The 13,213-nt window shown below is 48.7% G+C and overlaps 1 long non-coding RNA gene across 3 annotated transcripts; it reads right to left on the bottom strand.

Moving 5' to 3' along the window:
• Positions 1-1,827: 1,827 nt before the first annotated feature.
• LOC116794059 lies at positions 1,828-6,657 on the bottom strand. 3 transcript variants are annotated; one of them, XR_004359675.1, is made up of 4 exons: positions 6,551-6,657; positions 5,394-5,541; positions 4,684-4,841; positions 1,828-2,437 (listed from the first exon to the last, which is right to left on the bottom strand). It is a non-coding gene; the product is annotated as an uncharacterized LOC116794059 (long non-coding RNA). The 3 variants fall into 3 exon arrangements; XR_004359674.1 differs by having other exon boundaries at positions 1,828-4,841; XR_004359676.1 differs by lacking the exon at positions 5,394-5,541 and having other exon boundaries at positions 1,828-4,841; positions 6,551-6,622.
• Positions 6,658-13,213: the final 6,556 nt, after the last annotated feature.

The following is a 13,213-nucleotide window of genomic DNA, read 5'->3' as shown; positions in this document are numbered from 1 at the left end:
GTATTTACGTGCTGCTAGAGCACTGCTGACAGCTCTCCACGGCCTCCAGACCCCCCTTTCCTGCCCCAAACAAAGGGCAAGGGTACCTTGGCCAATCCTTTGTCAGCCAAAGGATCATAGAGCCATAGGTGAGGGGTATATAGTACATATGAAGCTCAAGCCAACAAGGGTCATGCCCATGTTGGAGAACAAAAAGGAGCTACAAGTCCTTCCTGCCAGCAGGGCCAGCCCTGCTGACACACACACACGGACTCAGAGGGAATGTATCTGCAGCTGCAAAGGATGTGCACAGACACCAGCACCCAGAGAACGTGTCTACACACATCTGTCCAACTGAGCTAAAGGGATACATGGGAATGTTTTAGCTTCCACATCTATGATAACCAGAAGCTCACTTTCTTGTCTTATCCTTGAGGTAATGAGGCAGCCCAGAATGGTCTGTATCTCCTTGTCCCTACAAACCATGATGTGCTGCTACATCTCCTCAAAGCCCACTGAATGTTGACATTCCAAATGGTATTTTGAAAATATATATATATATAATTTTTTTTTAAACCATGATAAAAGGAACTGAAGAACACTCTACAATGAAGACATTTAACATGCATGCATTACCACCACAGGACAGAGTTTTTTTCTTCAGGGGTGCTATCAGACAGTCTGTAACTATAAGAGAACAAGCAGTTACACAGTGCAAACAAACCAGTTTCAGAAACAAAATCAGAAATAAAATTAACTATTCCACTCAGACCCAAAGAATATGTAGTATCTTGGTCCCAACAAATATACACTTCTAGATCCTGCAGATCTCCTGGTTTTTCTACTGCAGAGAGCCTGCAGACCTTCCCAGCCCTTCCAAATGGTCTGTGGGGAAATGTAACCTTGAACTTTCCTCCTAGGGGCTGCTGAACACCAAGGCTTTTCCAGATGTCTCAACATTAATATTTCAGATAAATAAATCCAGATTCCAACAGTTCGAACCTGTTAAGTTTTCCTTATAATACTTTTATTCAGCTCACTCTGACTTGTGCGAAATCTAAAAAAAAACCCCTTTATTTTTAAAAAGACTAGATTATGCTTATTTTTCTACTTGAATGGACAAAGCTTATGCAACCAGAAATTAAAGATCTCTGGAACTTCACTACCTTCCCTGCCCTGCACCAGAGCAGAAAGTACCAGTGCAGGGCAGACAGAGGCTGCAGCCCTGCAGCTGCCAGCAGCACTTACACACTGGCCTGCAAGGGCTGCACAGGAGCAGTGCAGACAGACTGACATTTTTTGTGTTTCCTTTCAACCTTTTTTTTTTTTTTTTTTTGTCCCAGTTATGTGAGAACTTCCTTCAATTCATTTTCTTAAAAAGCAGCATCAGTGAACAATGTCAGAAATGACGCCGTTGGTTCGAATTCTTGTGCCATCCCCTCGTGCCCGAGGAGCCGCCGGGTTCCAGCCCGTCCTCCTCCGAGTCCCTGCCTCCTCAGCAAACTTAAAAATAGGAATTTCAAAAGCTCTCGTGACCCGTGCCAAATGATTGCAAATTTTAAATCAAATATTTGCCAACAAAAAAAAAAAAAAAAGCAGTATTTTCACCCCTTCAGTGTCCTCAACATTGACACCACCAGGGCCAACTCCCTAATGAGCAACTGCTACTTACTGCAAAGCCAACACGTATCCAGTGTTAAACCTGCAGGAGCTAAATCAAAACCACCCCCCACATAATTTTACCATTAATTATTTCTGTAACAATGTTTTACTTGACTGTACCTGTGCAGTCTTACTTCTTTCATCTCTTCAAGTGACTCCAAAAGAAAAAAGCAACAGCAAACACACTTAGCTCTAGAATCCATTTTGATGGTGTTTGAGGTTCATGTTTTAATTAATGTTTTTATATATATAAACCAAACTTTTGCCTAGTTCAACAAAGAGGGCAACAGCTGTCTTCAGCAATGACTTTCCAAAGCAAGGGCTGAGTACACCTCTGCCAGCCTCTAGCACAGAGGGAAAAATCATTCACACTGAGTATTGGGCAAGTGGAAATTTGGGATAGGCAGTGAAATACGTATCTGAGAAAATATGCGTGTTTATGACATGACAGAATCATTATCTTAAGCAATAGAAAGTTCTGTGTTTGGATCATCTCATCTCGCGCTTCAAACTCAGTTTGTGCTATGGAATCTCAACTTTCAATCAGAAATGGGCAGCTGAACAGGATGATTTGAGCTTATCTCGACCTCTCCAAGGCATCACCTGCAGTACTCAAAAAGGGATATGGATTTCAGAGGACGCTGTGCTTACCCAGAGGGATGCAGATGCCGCAGGTATTTCGGAGCAGGTGGGACACACGAGCTTACCTTCCCAACTCACCTCTGAACACAAGCACGTCAGCTCCTCCTGCACCGACTCCATGGACACAATCAGGCAATTGCTGCTTCAGTGGGAACTACAAAGCAACACACAGAAGGGTTTACGAGGCGCTGGCAGAGGCACCGCCACGCTGCAGGAGGGGGGACTGGGGCTGTGGGGCAGGGCCCCTCCCCAGGGACACACAGACCACAAAGGCTCAGATGGGCACAAATATTTCTAAAATCAGGGGAAAAATTAAAAATTATCGAGTTTTCAGCTCCAGACAGGGCAGACAATGAAGCAGAACTTAAAGAGTGATTGCATCCCTCTTCTCCCTGTTCTCCCCATTCCTGCAGCCAGGGCTACCGGCACCACTGGCACCGATGGGTGACTCCAGGCAGTGGTACCCAAGGCACACTGCTAACCCGGAATCATAACCCTCTGTATCAAAGAGGGATGAGCCACACAAACCCAGCAGCAGCTCTGGGGTGGGTGGAAAAGCACTGGGCACAACCATGGTTGGCAGCAAGCCCACCTCCCCTCCCTGAAGGGTTAAAACAGCAGCAGCAAGAACTACCTATTGGTCCTGGCAGACAAGAAGCAAAGGAAACATCTTATTTGTGCTGGTTTAGGTGGTAAACCAGGCCTAGGACAAGCAGGTAAGATGCACAGAGGTTGTCTGGGTGTTGGGGCTTCTGTGGTGGCACTATTGGGTGCTCAGCCCCTCGCTGTCACAGGGAGGCAGCACCTGGGAGCGCTCCCAACCCTGGAGCAGCATCCCACCACGGCCAGGAATGGGGGTGTCCCACTGTACTGGTAGCCCCAAATATGAGAACTGCCCCAAAAGCTCCACCTCAATGCAAAAGCTTCGCAACAGCCACGAGCTCCACACCCGCAGTGTGTACACCAGCTATCTCTAGAAATAGAAACTTCTACCTGTCATCTCCATGAGCCAGCCGCCTACAGAGGTTTAATTAAATCCCCCAAATAACTGGGGAATTTGAACATGCAGAAATCCATTAATGCAGTCCACAAAACAATGCAACTTCTGCTTGCCAAAGTATATTGGGCAATTAAGTAAAAAACACCCGCCCCCCCCGCCTTGCTCCAGTCACAAACACACGCACAAAACCAAAACAAATTCCCCCTGAAATACAGGATTCCCTTAAAATACAACCTCGTCCCTCCTCACTGACACTGTAACCAGAAAAAAAAGAGAAGGAAAAAAAATGTGAGAAGGAGCGCCCTGGGAAAGGAAAGGAAATAAATACAGGAGCCCATGACAGGACAGATTTGCATACAGAGCCTTTACTGACCCACACACTGCAGGGCTAGGTGAGCTCAAAGACAAGTAAATATTCAGCATTTCCTTTCTATATAAAAAACAGGAACAAAACCCCCAACTCTGCTATCGAACAGTTTTCCAGGAGACATGCACAAACAAATCCTGAAGTCATTGTTCTCATTTGAAACAATTATAAAAAAAAAAAAGGCATTTACTATTTTACAGAAAAGACTAAAATAAATCATCTCATTACAGCTGAAGGTCCCAGACACTCATTAGCGAGACGAAACTACGGTGACAAAATGAAAATAAGGGCGTGAGTAACACCACCAAAACACTTCATATCTGCCTGGCTCTGAAAAAAACCCCACCACCTTCGTTCCTGCCTCCCTTTGAACGGCGAAATTTAAGCAGAAGTCACATCCTAATATTTACAGATGTGGCCAGCAGCAGGGATCAGACCCGATGCTTGATCGACAACCACCACATGCTTCCAGCTACTCCATTCCCGACAGGACCAGCCCCGACAGGCAGCTGAAGGCGAGCGAGGGCTGCGGGAAGAGAAGCGGCTGTGAAGGAGCACGAGCAGCCAGACGTGGGAACCGCACACAGCCAAGTTACTTTCATTTGTGCGGCACCTCCAGCGCATCTCCCCGGCGCTCACATCGCACCGAAATCGCCCTCGCACGTGTCCCACCCGGCTAAGACTCACTCCCGGCGCCACAAAATAAATGCAGAAAATATGGTGGGTTTTTTTTTTTTCCTCCCCGTCCGCCACGGTCGAAGCTGTGTGGGAGCGAATAATTTCTCACGCGCTCGATTAAAAAAAAAATAAATTTTTCTCCTCACTGATTTAACCATAAAAAAAAAGGCCGGAGAAGCAGCAAGTGGTTCGTGTAAAACCCAGCACGGCGCACCTCCCGCACTAAACCACACACGCTCTTAGGTGGGGCCGAACACCCAAAACCAAACTGCAGCTACAAAGGGCGAATTCAAACAACGCAAAAAATTAATTCGTTAACTTCACCCCATGTGAAACTCGACCCCGATACTGTTACCAGCAGGATCAGCTGTATTCACCAGGGCGAGGGTGTTGTTCTGGCGAGGAGCTACTGGTGCTCGTGAGGGCCTGCGGGACAAGACTTCAACTTACAGTACTTCAGAAAACCAGTAAAATCCACAGCAAAATTCCAGGATCCACAGTTTTTTCTCAACACTGCTGAGGAGAAGACAAGTATGATGCTTCTTGTTACTTCCATTTTTTTGCATTGTCATCTCATCCAGTTTTAAACAACAAGGGACAGATCTGGAAGCCCGATTCCTATAAAGTTTATTTGTTAAGAACAGGAAAAAAAACCTCAAACAAAAAAAACTTTTTTTTTTTTTTTTGGTCAGATGAACAGTAATTCAAAACATAACAAGAGCACTTTGATTTTATTTTTTTTTAGATTTGGGTCAGTTTGCCTGAAGCATTACTTAAAGCTTCTCTCTTACATTTCATAAATGTTTACTGCATTAGCAGCAAAATTTTACTGTTATTTCCCACTAAAGTGGATTAACTAAATACAGACTTTCGCAGTTGCCGGTGAGTTCTTTGGATTTCTTCAGAGCAGAAGATGATGAAACTTGGCAGATGGTCCCTCACCTACACGTAACATGCACACAACATACAAGCAGAATTTCTTTTTTTTTGGGGGGTGGGACACCAATTAATGTTTTAACCTTGGAAAATTACCTCTCCAAACGCAAAAAAATTGTCTTTATGTACCTGATGCATAGTTGGGAAAAATACTGTATTTAGGATCAATTCGAGAGGGAAAAGCCCCAGTGCTGCACACGTTGCTCCATCACTGCAGCTCCCGGAGTGCTGCAAGGCTGCCGGGGGAAGCCGGACTTTGCCAGGATATTCAAATTTCCTGTACAAAGCGAGTAACCAGCGAAGGGAAAAGGAAAAAAAAAATAGCAAAAGCTGGCTGCCAAATTTTTTTTTAATATTTTAAAATTATTTCGGCGAATTATTCTTTGGTTATACCAGTATCTTTTTGTTAATGTATAAAACTCTTCTCTAGGCGCGGGGGCGGTGGGGGCGCGCGGGGCTGGCAGCCCCGTGGGTCGCCGCGTCTGCTTTAAAAAAAGAGGGAAACGGGCAAAAAAAAAAAAAAAAAAAAAAAAAGACTCAACCCCGAGCCACACCTGCGGGGGGCGGGCGCGGCTCCCCGCGGCGCAGAGAAAAAGATTAAAAAAAAAAAAAATTATTCATTAAAAAAAAAAAAAAAAAAGAGGAGGAGGAAAAGGCCCCCGAGGGGTGGTATGGGGTAGGGTGGGGGGGCCGTCGGGGCACCCACGTGGGGACCGGCCCCGCTCCCGCACTAACGGTCCGGGGGCTCGGGGGGGCCCCGCCCGCCGCCCCCCCGGGCCCCCCCGGCCGCTCCCCTGTCACCGCCCGCCGCGTCACGGCCCCCCCGACCCCCCGGGGCCGCCTTTGTGCGGAGCGGGGCGGCTCCCCCGGGGGAGGGGGGGGGGGCGCTGTTGGTACCGCCGCGCTCCCCGCACCCCCCCGCCCTAAAAAAGTTTTTTTTTATAGGTTTTTTTTTTTGAGTTTTTTTGCTTTTTTTTTTTTTAAACTTCTTTCCCCCCCCCCCCCCCCAAAAAAAAAGTTTCGCCCGGACCCGTGCCCACCCGTCCCCCGCGGGGAGCGGCGCGACCCCGCCCACGGGGGAGCGGCGGGAGGGGGTCGCGCCGTGTCCGTCCTCCCCCCCCAATCCCATCCCGTCCCGTCCCGCCGCCCCCCGCCCCGCCGTGCCCTCCCCGTGGGGCCGAGCCGGGCCGGGCCGTCCCGCCCGCGGCGGGCACAAGGAACGGGGGGGCGGCGGTCGCCCCCCGCGGCGCCCCGGCCCCGCCGCCCCGGCCGCCCTCCCTCCTCACCTCCGAGTCCACTCGAAAATGGCGCCGAAACCGAAAAAACTTCGCAAATTTCATTGTAGGCGGCTGCAAGGGCTGCTGGGAGCGGGGGCGGCCGCAGCACCGCCCGGCGGGGCGGGCCGGGCCGGGCCGGGCTGGGCGCGGGGCGGAGCGGGGCGGGGCGGGCGATGCTCCGCCGGTACCGCCCGGACGGGGATGCGCGGCCCCCGCGGGGAACGGCCGGGCAGGGGGTGGATTCACCTGCCCCCGGTCCGGTGCCGTGAGCCGGGACGGCCGCTGCCGAAAGCTGCGTGCAGGGAACAAACCCTCAGTTTGGGAAAAAAGTAAACAAATATGTATAAACCGCAAGAGCTGCACGGGAGCGGCGGGGAAGCGCGGCTTCGCCTGTCGTGCAAAGCGGCTCGGTCCGCTGCTCTTCCCTCCGCGGTTTATGGCCTCTTGTAACCCACCTGGAGCAGGGATGATGCTTTCCCAGCCCTACTTGGGTAAAAGTTGATGTCTTGTTATGCAGTGTGTGGCTCTGCCCGTGCACTCACACGACATCAGAGACTTCGAGTTGTTCTTTTTCCCTCCATTACCGTGATATGAAGTTCTCCACAAACACAGATTCGCAGCCCTCCTTTCCCCGACCCACAGGCTCAGCAGATGTTCCCCCTGTGTTATAACCTGCCCAGAGTCACACAGGAGCGATGGGAGCAGGATTTCAGAGCCCACATCTCACGTCCCAGGTGTGGGATGGCACCACAACACTTACGGTAAAGATGGGCGGTTTGGAGACATGGTTTTCTGAAGACTTTTAAATTTGAAGAGTCAGAGCTTGGGAGGATGGTGATTTGTGCTGGTGGGGAGTCTGGCAAGGTGAGGCCTAGGGAAGGTGATAGTGGGGCAAAGTGATCCTTTCCGAAGGGAGAACCCAGATCTGGCGGTCAAAAGCTTTCAGGTTTGTCACATTCATTGCTGGAAATGGGCAAAGCTGCCAAGTCTCTTGTTGGCTTGGTGGGTTTGTAATCTTGCAGTTTTTATTTCTACCTCCACCCCAAACAGCAAAAAAACCCCAAGCCCTGTTGCTAAATAATTGCTCTGTTCTCACAGGTGAGCAGTGAAGCTCAATTAATTCTGCTTTGTGAAGTGCTTCTGATCCTCTGATGGAAACATGTAGGGGCAAAACACTATTATTTTGCAACTTTCAAAGGCTGATAAGAGCAGTGAAAACGGAAAAGCCTCACCACTGAGGGGGTTTACAGCCCTGTGCTTTTTCCACTCGAGATCTTAGAAACTAGCTGATGGCTGCTGCTTTTCATTTAGAAGGGTTTTTCCCCCCCTTTTGAAAGAAACGCAATCACTACCAAGTATTCTGGAGGGACTTCATCTTTAAACAAATAATGTTTTTCTTCTTGGGTGTGCACTATTATTTTCTTAATTATTCCTGGATTTCTGCCTGTTCCACCAAGAGTTTTCTCAGATGGCAGAAACAATTGGTCCTTTTTTTATTACGCTAATAGCAAAAAGTATCCCTAATAAAAAGACTCTGTACATCCCATAAACTCAAACAGGACACATTTTGCCAACAATCACACCTCTTCATTGAGGCATCTTATATTATGCTGCTTTTTTTTTTTTTTTTTAATTTTTTCCCCCCACATTACTATTGTTTACTACTCAGCCTCACTGGCTGGCTGCGTTTCAGTGCCAAAACGAAACGAATTGAGTAATTTATTTAGCACCAGAGCCCTCCCACTCACCCTTAGCGTGCATGTTGTATGTTGAGATCTCAGCAGATGTGGTGAGGAATGAATGGGCAAAGAGATTCACCCACACAGAATCACATCTACTTGTGGGTGGCCTCTAATTAATTTGGCTTTGAGGCTCTGCTGCAAGGTAGATGGGTTAGGAAGTCTGGCCAGGAGTCATCTGGTTGAATCATACCTATTCTATGGAGAACTTCATTGTGTAGCTGTGTCTGACTCCCACCCTTGTGAGAACTAATTAAAAATGAAAAAAAAAAAGCCCCACACTTATTGGAAGTCAAATATACATGTCAGCGTTTCGGATGAAATGGTATCTTGGGAGGCTCCTGCACATTTAATCAGCTGGTTGCGCCATGTATATCATGGCCTCAAAAGCTGCAGCGAGAACCACGAAAGGCACTGGCTTAACATCAGCAAAAGTGTTTGCCAAGCTTGGATTATGTCACTGCTTTATGATCTTGCTTTGTAAAGGGAGAATACTCTTGGGGAGAAAGGACTCGGCATGCCGGATCTACAGCGAGAGCGAGGAATGAATGCTGCTCACAGAGACCGGGGGAAGGGCGAGGGATTGTGTTTGCTGGGTATTTTTGCAGATGGATGCTGTATGGTCCCTGCCTGTGAGCAGAGATGCGCCCCATGGATCACAGGGGCAGAAAGCAGAAAGCCCGAAGTACCCAAGCGAAGCTGTTTGCTGCTTGCCCTCCCGCAGGCACACCTGCAGGGTCCTGCCCGGATCCTGTTCCTCATCTGTCCACAACTCTTGGGGCGTTGCAGTTGCACTCCAGAGATGCAGTGAGGCTCACTGGCTTTTCCTTGCCTTGGCATAGACACCCAGCTGGGCTGGGGGTTGTCAGACACTCAGAATGTGATACCCTTGCAGAGGTGGCAGCTGGTTAAAAAAAATAAACATCCTACACCACACATATGAGAAGTGGCTTGCTGAAATCCTTCTGCTCTCTGTCACGGGGATGAGCTGTGGCCACTCCTTCTGTGCTGCAGGCTGATGGCAAAGGCAGGAAACTCTTAGAGGAGATCAATTCTGTTTGCCCATTGCCCAACCAAATGCCAGGTTTGCCTCTGCTGTCCACAAGTGGAAGGAAAACAAACCAAAAACTCGCAGGTTACATGCCTTTTCAGGAGGGATGTTGGTGGGACAAGGTACATTGGAGGGGACAAACGGCTCAAGAGAAACACCTCTTCAAAAGCAGCCCCCAGGGTCTGGGAGCTGTGCTACCCAAGCTGCCCTTGCTTTCCTGTTGCAATGAGAGCCTTGTGCAGCCCCTGCTCCCCGCCCGGCTCGCTGCCAGAGCATCCTGCCCAGCCTGGAAACTTTCCACTGCTACTGAGCTAATAAACTGCACTGCTTCTTGGATGAGTGTCTGGCCAGTCCCTAACCATATCCTGACACTGGGGTTTGACATGGGAAAGGGGGCCCTTGTGTCTGCAGGGGCTGTGTGGAGCAGAGGGAGTGTGGGTAGGCAGTCTGGGGTGCCTGGGATGGTGGCAAGGAGCAAGTGCAGGTGTGCATGGCCACAGCACCTTGTGTTTCCCAACGTGCAGAACAGGGGTTCCTGATGTGCAGAAGGGGAGTGGTGCCTTTTATTTATTGCATTACCACCTCCCCCCCCAGCACAGGGCGCTGCCCATCTCGAGCTCTGGCTTCTGCACTAACCCTTCCTTGAGTGTTTCGGTCCCTGTGACCAGCCTGAATGGTGGGTTGGTGCTTGGTTTCTTTCTAAGTCTCTTTCATCTGCCCTTGTGTATCAGCCCCAGCATTTCACACTTCTCCCAGCTCTACATGTGGTGTGACAGTCCCAGCCTTGGTTTTCTGGGCACCCTCCGTGCTTGCATCCTCAGTCACTTGCCACAGCATGGAAAAAGGGTGTGGTGGCTGGGCCGATGCGTTTTTGGAAGCACCTTTTGCCTTCCCTTGGCTCAAAGTGTGCCCGAAGCGTAGCACTGTCTGGACAGGGATTTCATTACCTGCCATCCAGCCTGCCAGCACAACTGCAATTTGTCACACGTGTTTGGGGTGTGTTCAGTATCTCACCGAGGGCCCGTTTACCAGGGGGTTCATCCAATCACTCCTTGTCTGATGTGAGGAGCGGCCGGGCTGTGCTGGACCAACACAAGGCTGTGCCGTGGGGCTGTGCCGTGGCCTTCTGAGGCAGAGAGGTGTGAACCAGCAGCATGACATTCCCTACCATCAGTCTCCTTTTTATTTTCACTAGAGGAGGGTTATTTGTGTAGAAAGTAACTATTTTTGTTGAAACGCTAATTTTAAACGATTTTTTTTCTTTTTTGTCTGGGGATGGAAACCTTCTGCAAACTCACTCCTCCTCTCCTTGTCTTTGCAGTTATTTGCTGTATTTATTTACTGCAAAATTTGCTGTATTGCCTGACATTTTTCGGTTATCAAAATATTTTGATTATGTGCAGGGGAGGGGGCGGGTTGATAGCACAGCCGACATCTCAATAGAAAACTGCCTGTAAAACATTCTAACTAAATTCAGGGCGGGGAAGAGTGAGATACTCCAGCCTGTCCCTGGCAAGCCTTTGGCATTGCTGCTGTGACCTGGCCTGTGCAGAGCCCGGGGCCAGCTCGACATTTCCCTGCATATTTCCCTGTAAATTTCCAGCCCTTTCTGAGCTCTCCCCATGGATGAATCAACTAGACCAAGCACAGAAAGGACTGCAGGTGAGAAGGTGCTGCTGCAGAACCACATCCCAAAATCACTACAGAGATTTTCTGGTGCAGTGTGAGAGAAGACAGAGGGAGGATACAAAAAGTAGAGCTTGAAAGGGTGGGAGGGGAATTGCATATCAAGGTTACTCCAGAAAGGGCTGGAGCACTTTCCACTTTGCTCTTTCTCACGGTGAGAAGCAGAAACATGGCTGTCCATAGGATAACCACCAGCACGTTGGCTGTGGAGATGTCTGCTGGCTTCGTCCTTGAGCAAATGCCATTGGCAGAAGATGTGCTGACCCATGAGTGAGGAGCTGCCCGCATCCTGAAAGCAACGCTGCTCTCATGGATTTGAAATAGCATTGAGAAATTACCTGTTACAGCAGCTCTTCAGCTTCTTCGTGCAAAAGTGTTAATGATTTCGAAGATCAATATTTATTGAAACAGCACATGATGACTTTATTTGCGTCTGTGATTTTTCTGTACCTAAACAAGCTCCTCTGACTTCCCCAAAGCCAACAGGTTTAAAACTTTTTTCTGAGTTGTGTTACCAAACTTGCAATTTGTCATTGAGACAGTGTTCTGTCAGAAGTGCAGTACTGTGGGCATGTACATATAAATATTGTGCTCTTCTGGCAAAGTAAAGTGTCAGGATAGGATAATGTGTTATTTAATACAGAGCCATAGGTTAGACAATGACATTTGCAATACAAACAAGTCCCAACATCAGATGGTTGCAAAGTCCTTGTTATGCTGATACAGTAGGAATACTGATATTTGGAGCTGAATATTTTATGTATTGTGCTCTGTGACCATCCCATGGACCTCTGATATATGACACATACCTTAAATTATCTGGTCCAAGAGTCATTTGGTACAATTCAAGGCAATAGCCCCAGGAGAAATCCCTTAGATGTGCGAGGAGTCTGTGAAATGATAGGTTAGTTATTGTCTTCAGATGCCCTTGGCCCTCCTCCTAGGAAAGACGATCCGGCTCCTGGCTTTTTACCTAGAGGATGTATTAATTCCTAAAGGGTAGCTCTTAGAATGGCCAAAACAAAACCCAAGCAGTGAAGCTGTGCATCTCTGAGAGCTTGCACCCAATAAACTAGCAAGGAAAGCAGGTTTCTCTGAGCTGCTGGTTACCCCATGGACTGTTCCTGGGCAGGTACTCCCAGGAGATCCACCTCCATTTCCAAAGCAAACAGGCCCATGTCCAGCCCAGGTGCACCAGGAGGGAGTCAGGGAGGCTCTTGAACCTGCCCTTGTGCTGGTACTCTTCTTTCACAGTTGAGCTTTAAGCCTCTCTGTGTGATTTTAGTGAGGAGCACCTTGCTCTTCACTGTTTGTAGGCAGCTTGTTCCCATGCTGGACATTGGACTGTGATCGCTGCCCTTCCAGCAGGTGCTTTCAGAATTAAGACTGGGCTTGTGGAGAACAGGATCAATGGTCCAAACACAGAAGAGAGCCTGGCAGGCCAGCCCCAAGCACCCTGTTGGCATGTCCTTGGTTTCCCACCCTGTGAAGGAGTGGAAAGGCTTTGGAAAGTGTCGTGCAGCACTGTGACTCTCCAGCCCATGATCACTTGCTTTGGTGGCTCCTTGACCTTCACCTGGGGAAAGTTTATCTTAAGGAGCTTTCAAGGCACCCAGATCCCATACAGATCTGCTTTTGAAAATCTCCATCCTGGTTTTTGTTGGTGACACCCATTTTCCTGAGGAGAAGTGTTTTCTAATGAGGCAGCTTTGAGCAGGGATAGCAGCTCTGTGTCAAGGCACCTGATCCCAGTTGCTCATGCTGTGTTCCTGGGTAAAGAAGAAATCATGGCACTGGGTGCAAAGGTTGGCCATGGACCAGTTATCCTATTAGCAGAACTTTAACAGGAAGAAGAGCATTGCTCCTGTGGACAGACATTAATTAGGTTCCAACATGGCCAGGACACAATATACCTTTACACAAGCTTTTAACCCTAAATTACTCAGGTTTTTTTAATTACTCAATTACCATGAGTTGCACCTGCTGTACAGCAGAATGTTTTCTACTCTGAGCAGTGGGATGAAGAAGTGTTGCTCATACCCTGCTGTCAACACTGGTAGAACTCACAGGGAGGCACTTTGTTCACATCTTCCCTTCTACTAAGAGCTTTCTTAGGTGCCTCCAGCTAACAGGCAGGCTTCAGGGGTGACTCTGAAATTTAAAGCTACGCAGGATCTGACTCTCTGTGTGAAACTG

This window comes from Chiroxiphia lanceolata, chromosome 14, assembly GCF_009829145.1.
Source record: "Chiroxiphia lanceolata isolate bChiLan1 chromosome 14, bChiLan1.pri, whole genome shotgun sequence".
NCBI lineage: Eukaryota > Metazoa > Chordata > Aves > Passeriformes > Pipridae > Chiroxiphia > Chiroxiphia lanceolata.
This window is presented reverse-complemented; position numbering and strand designations above follow the sequence as displayed.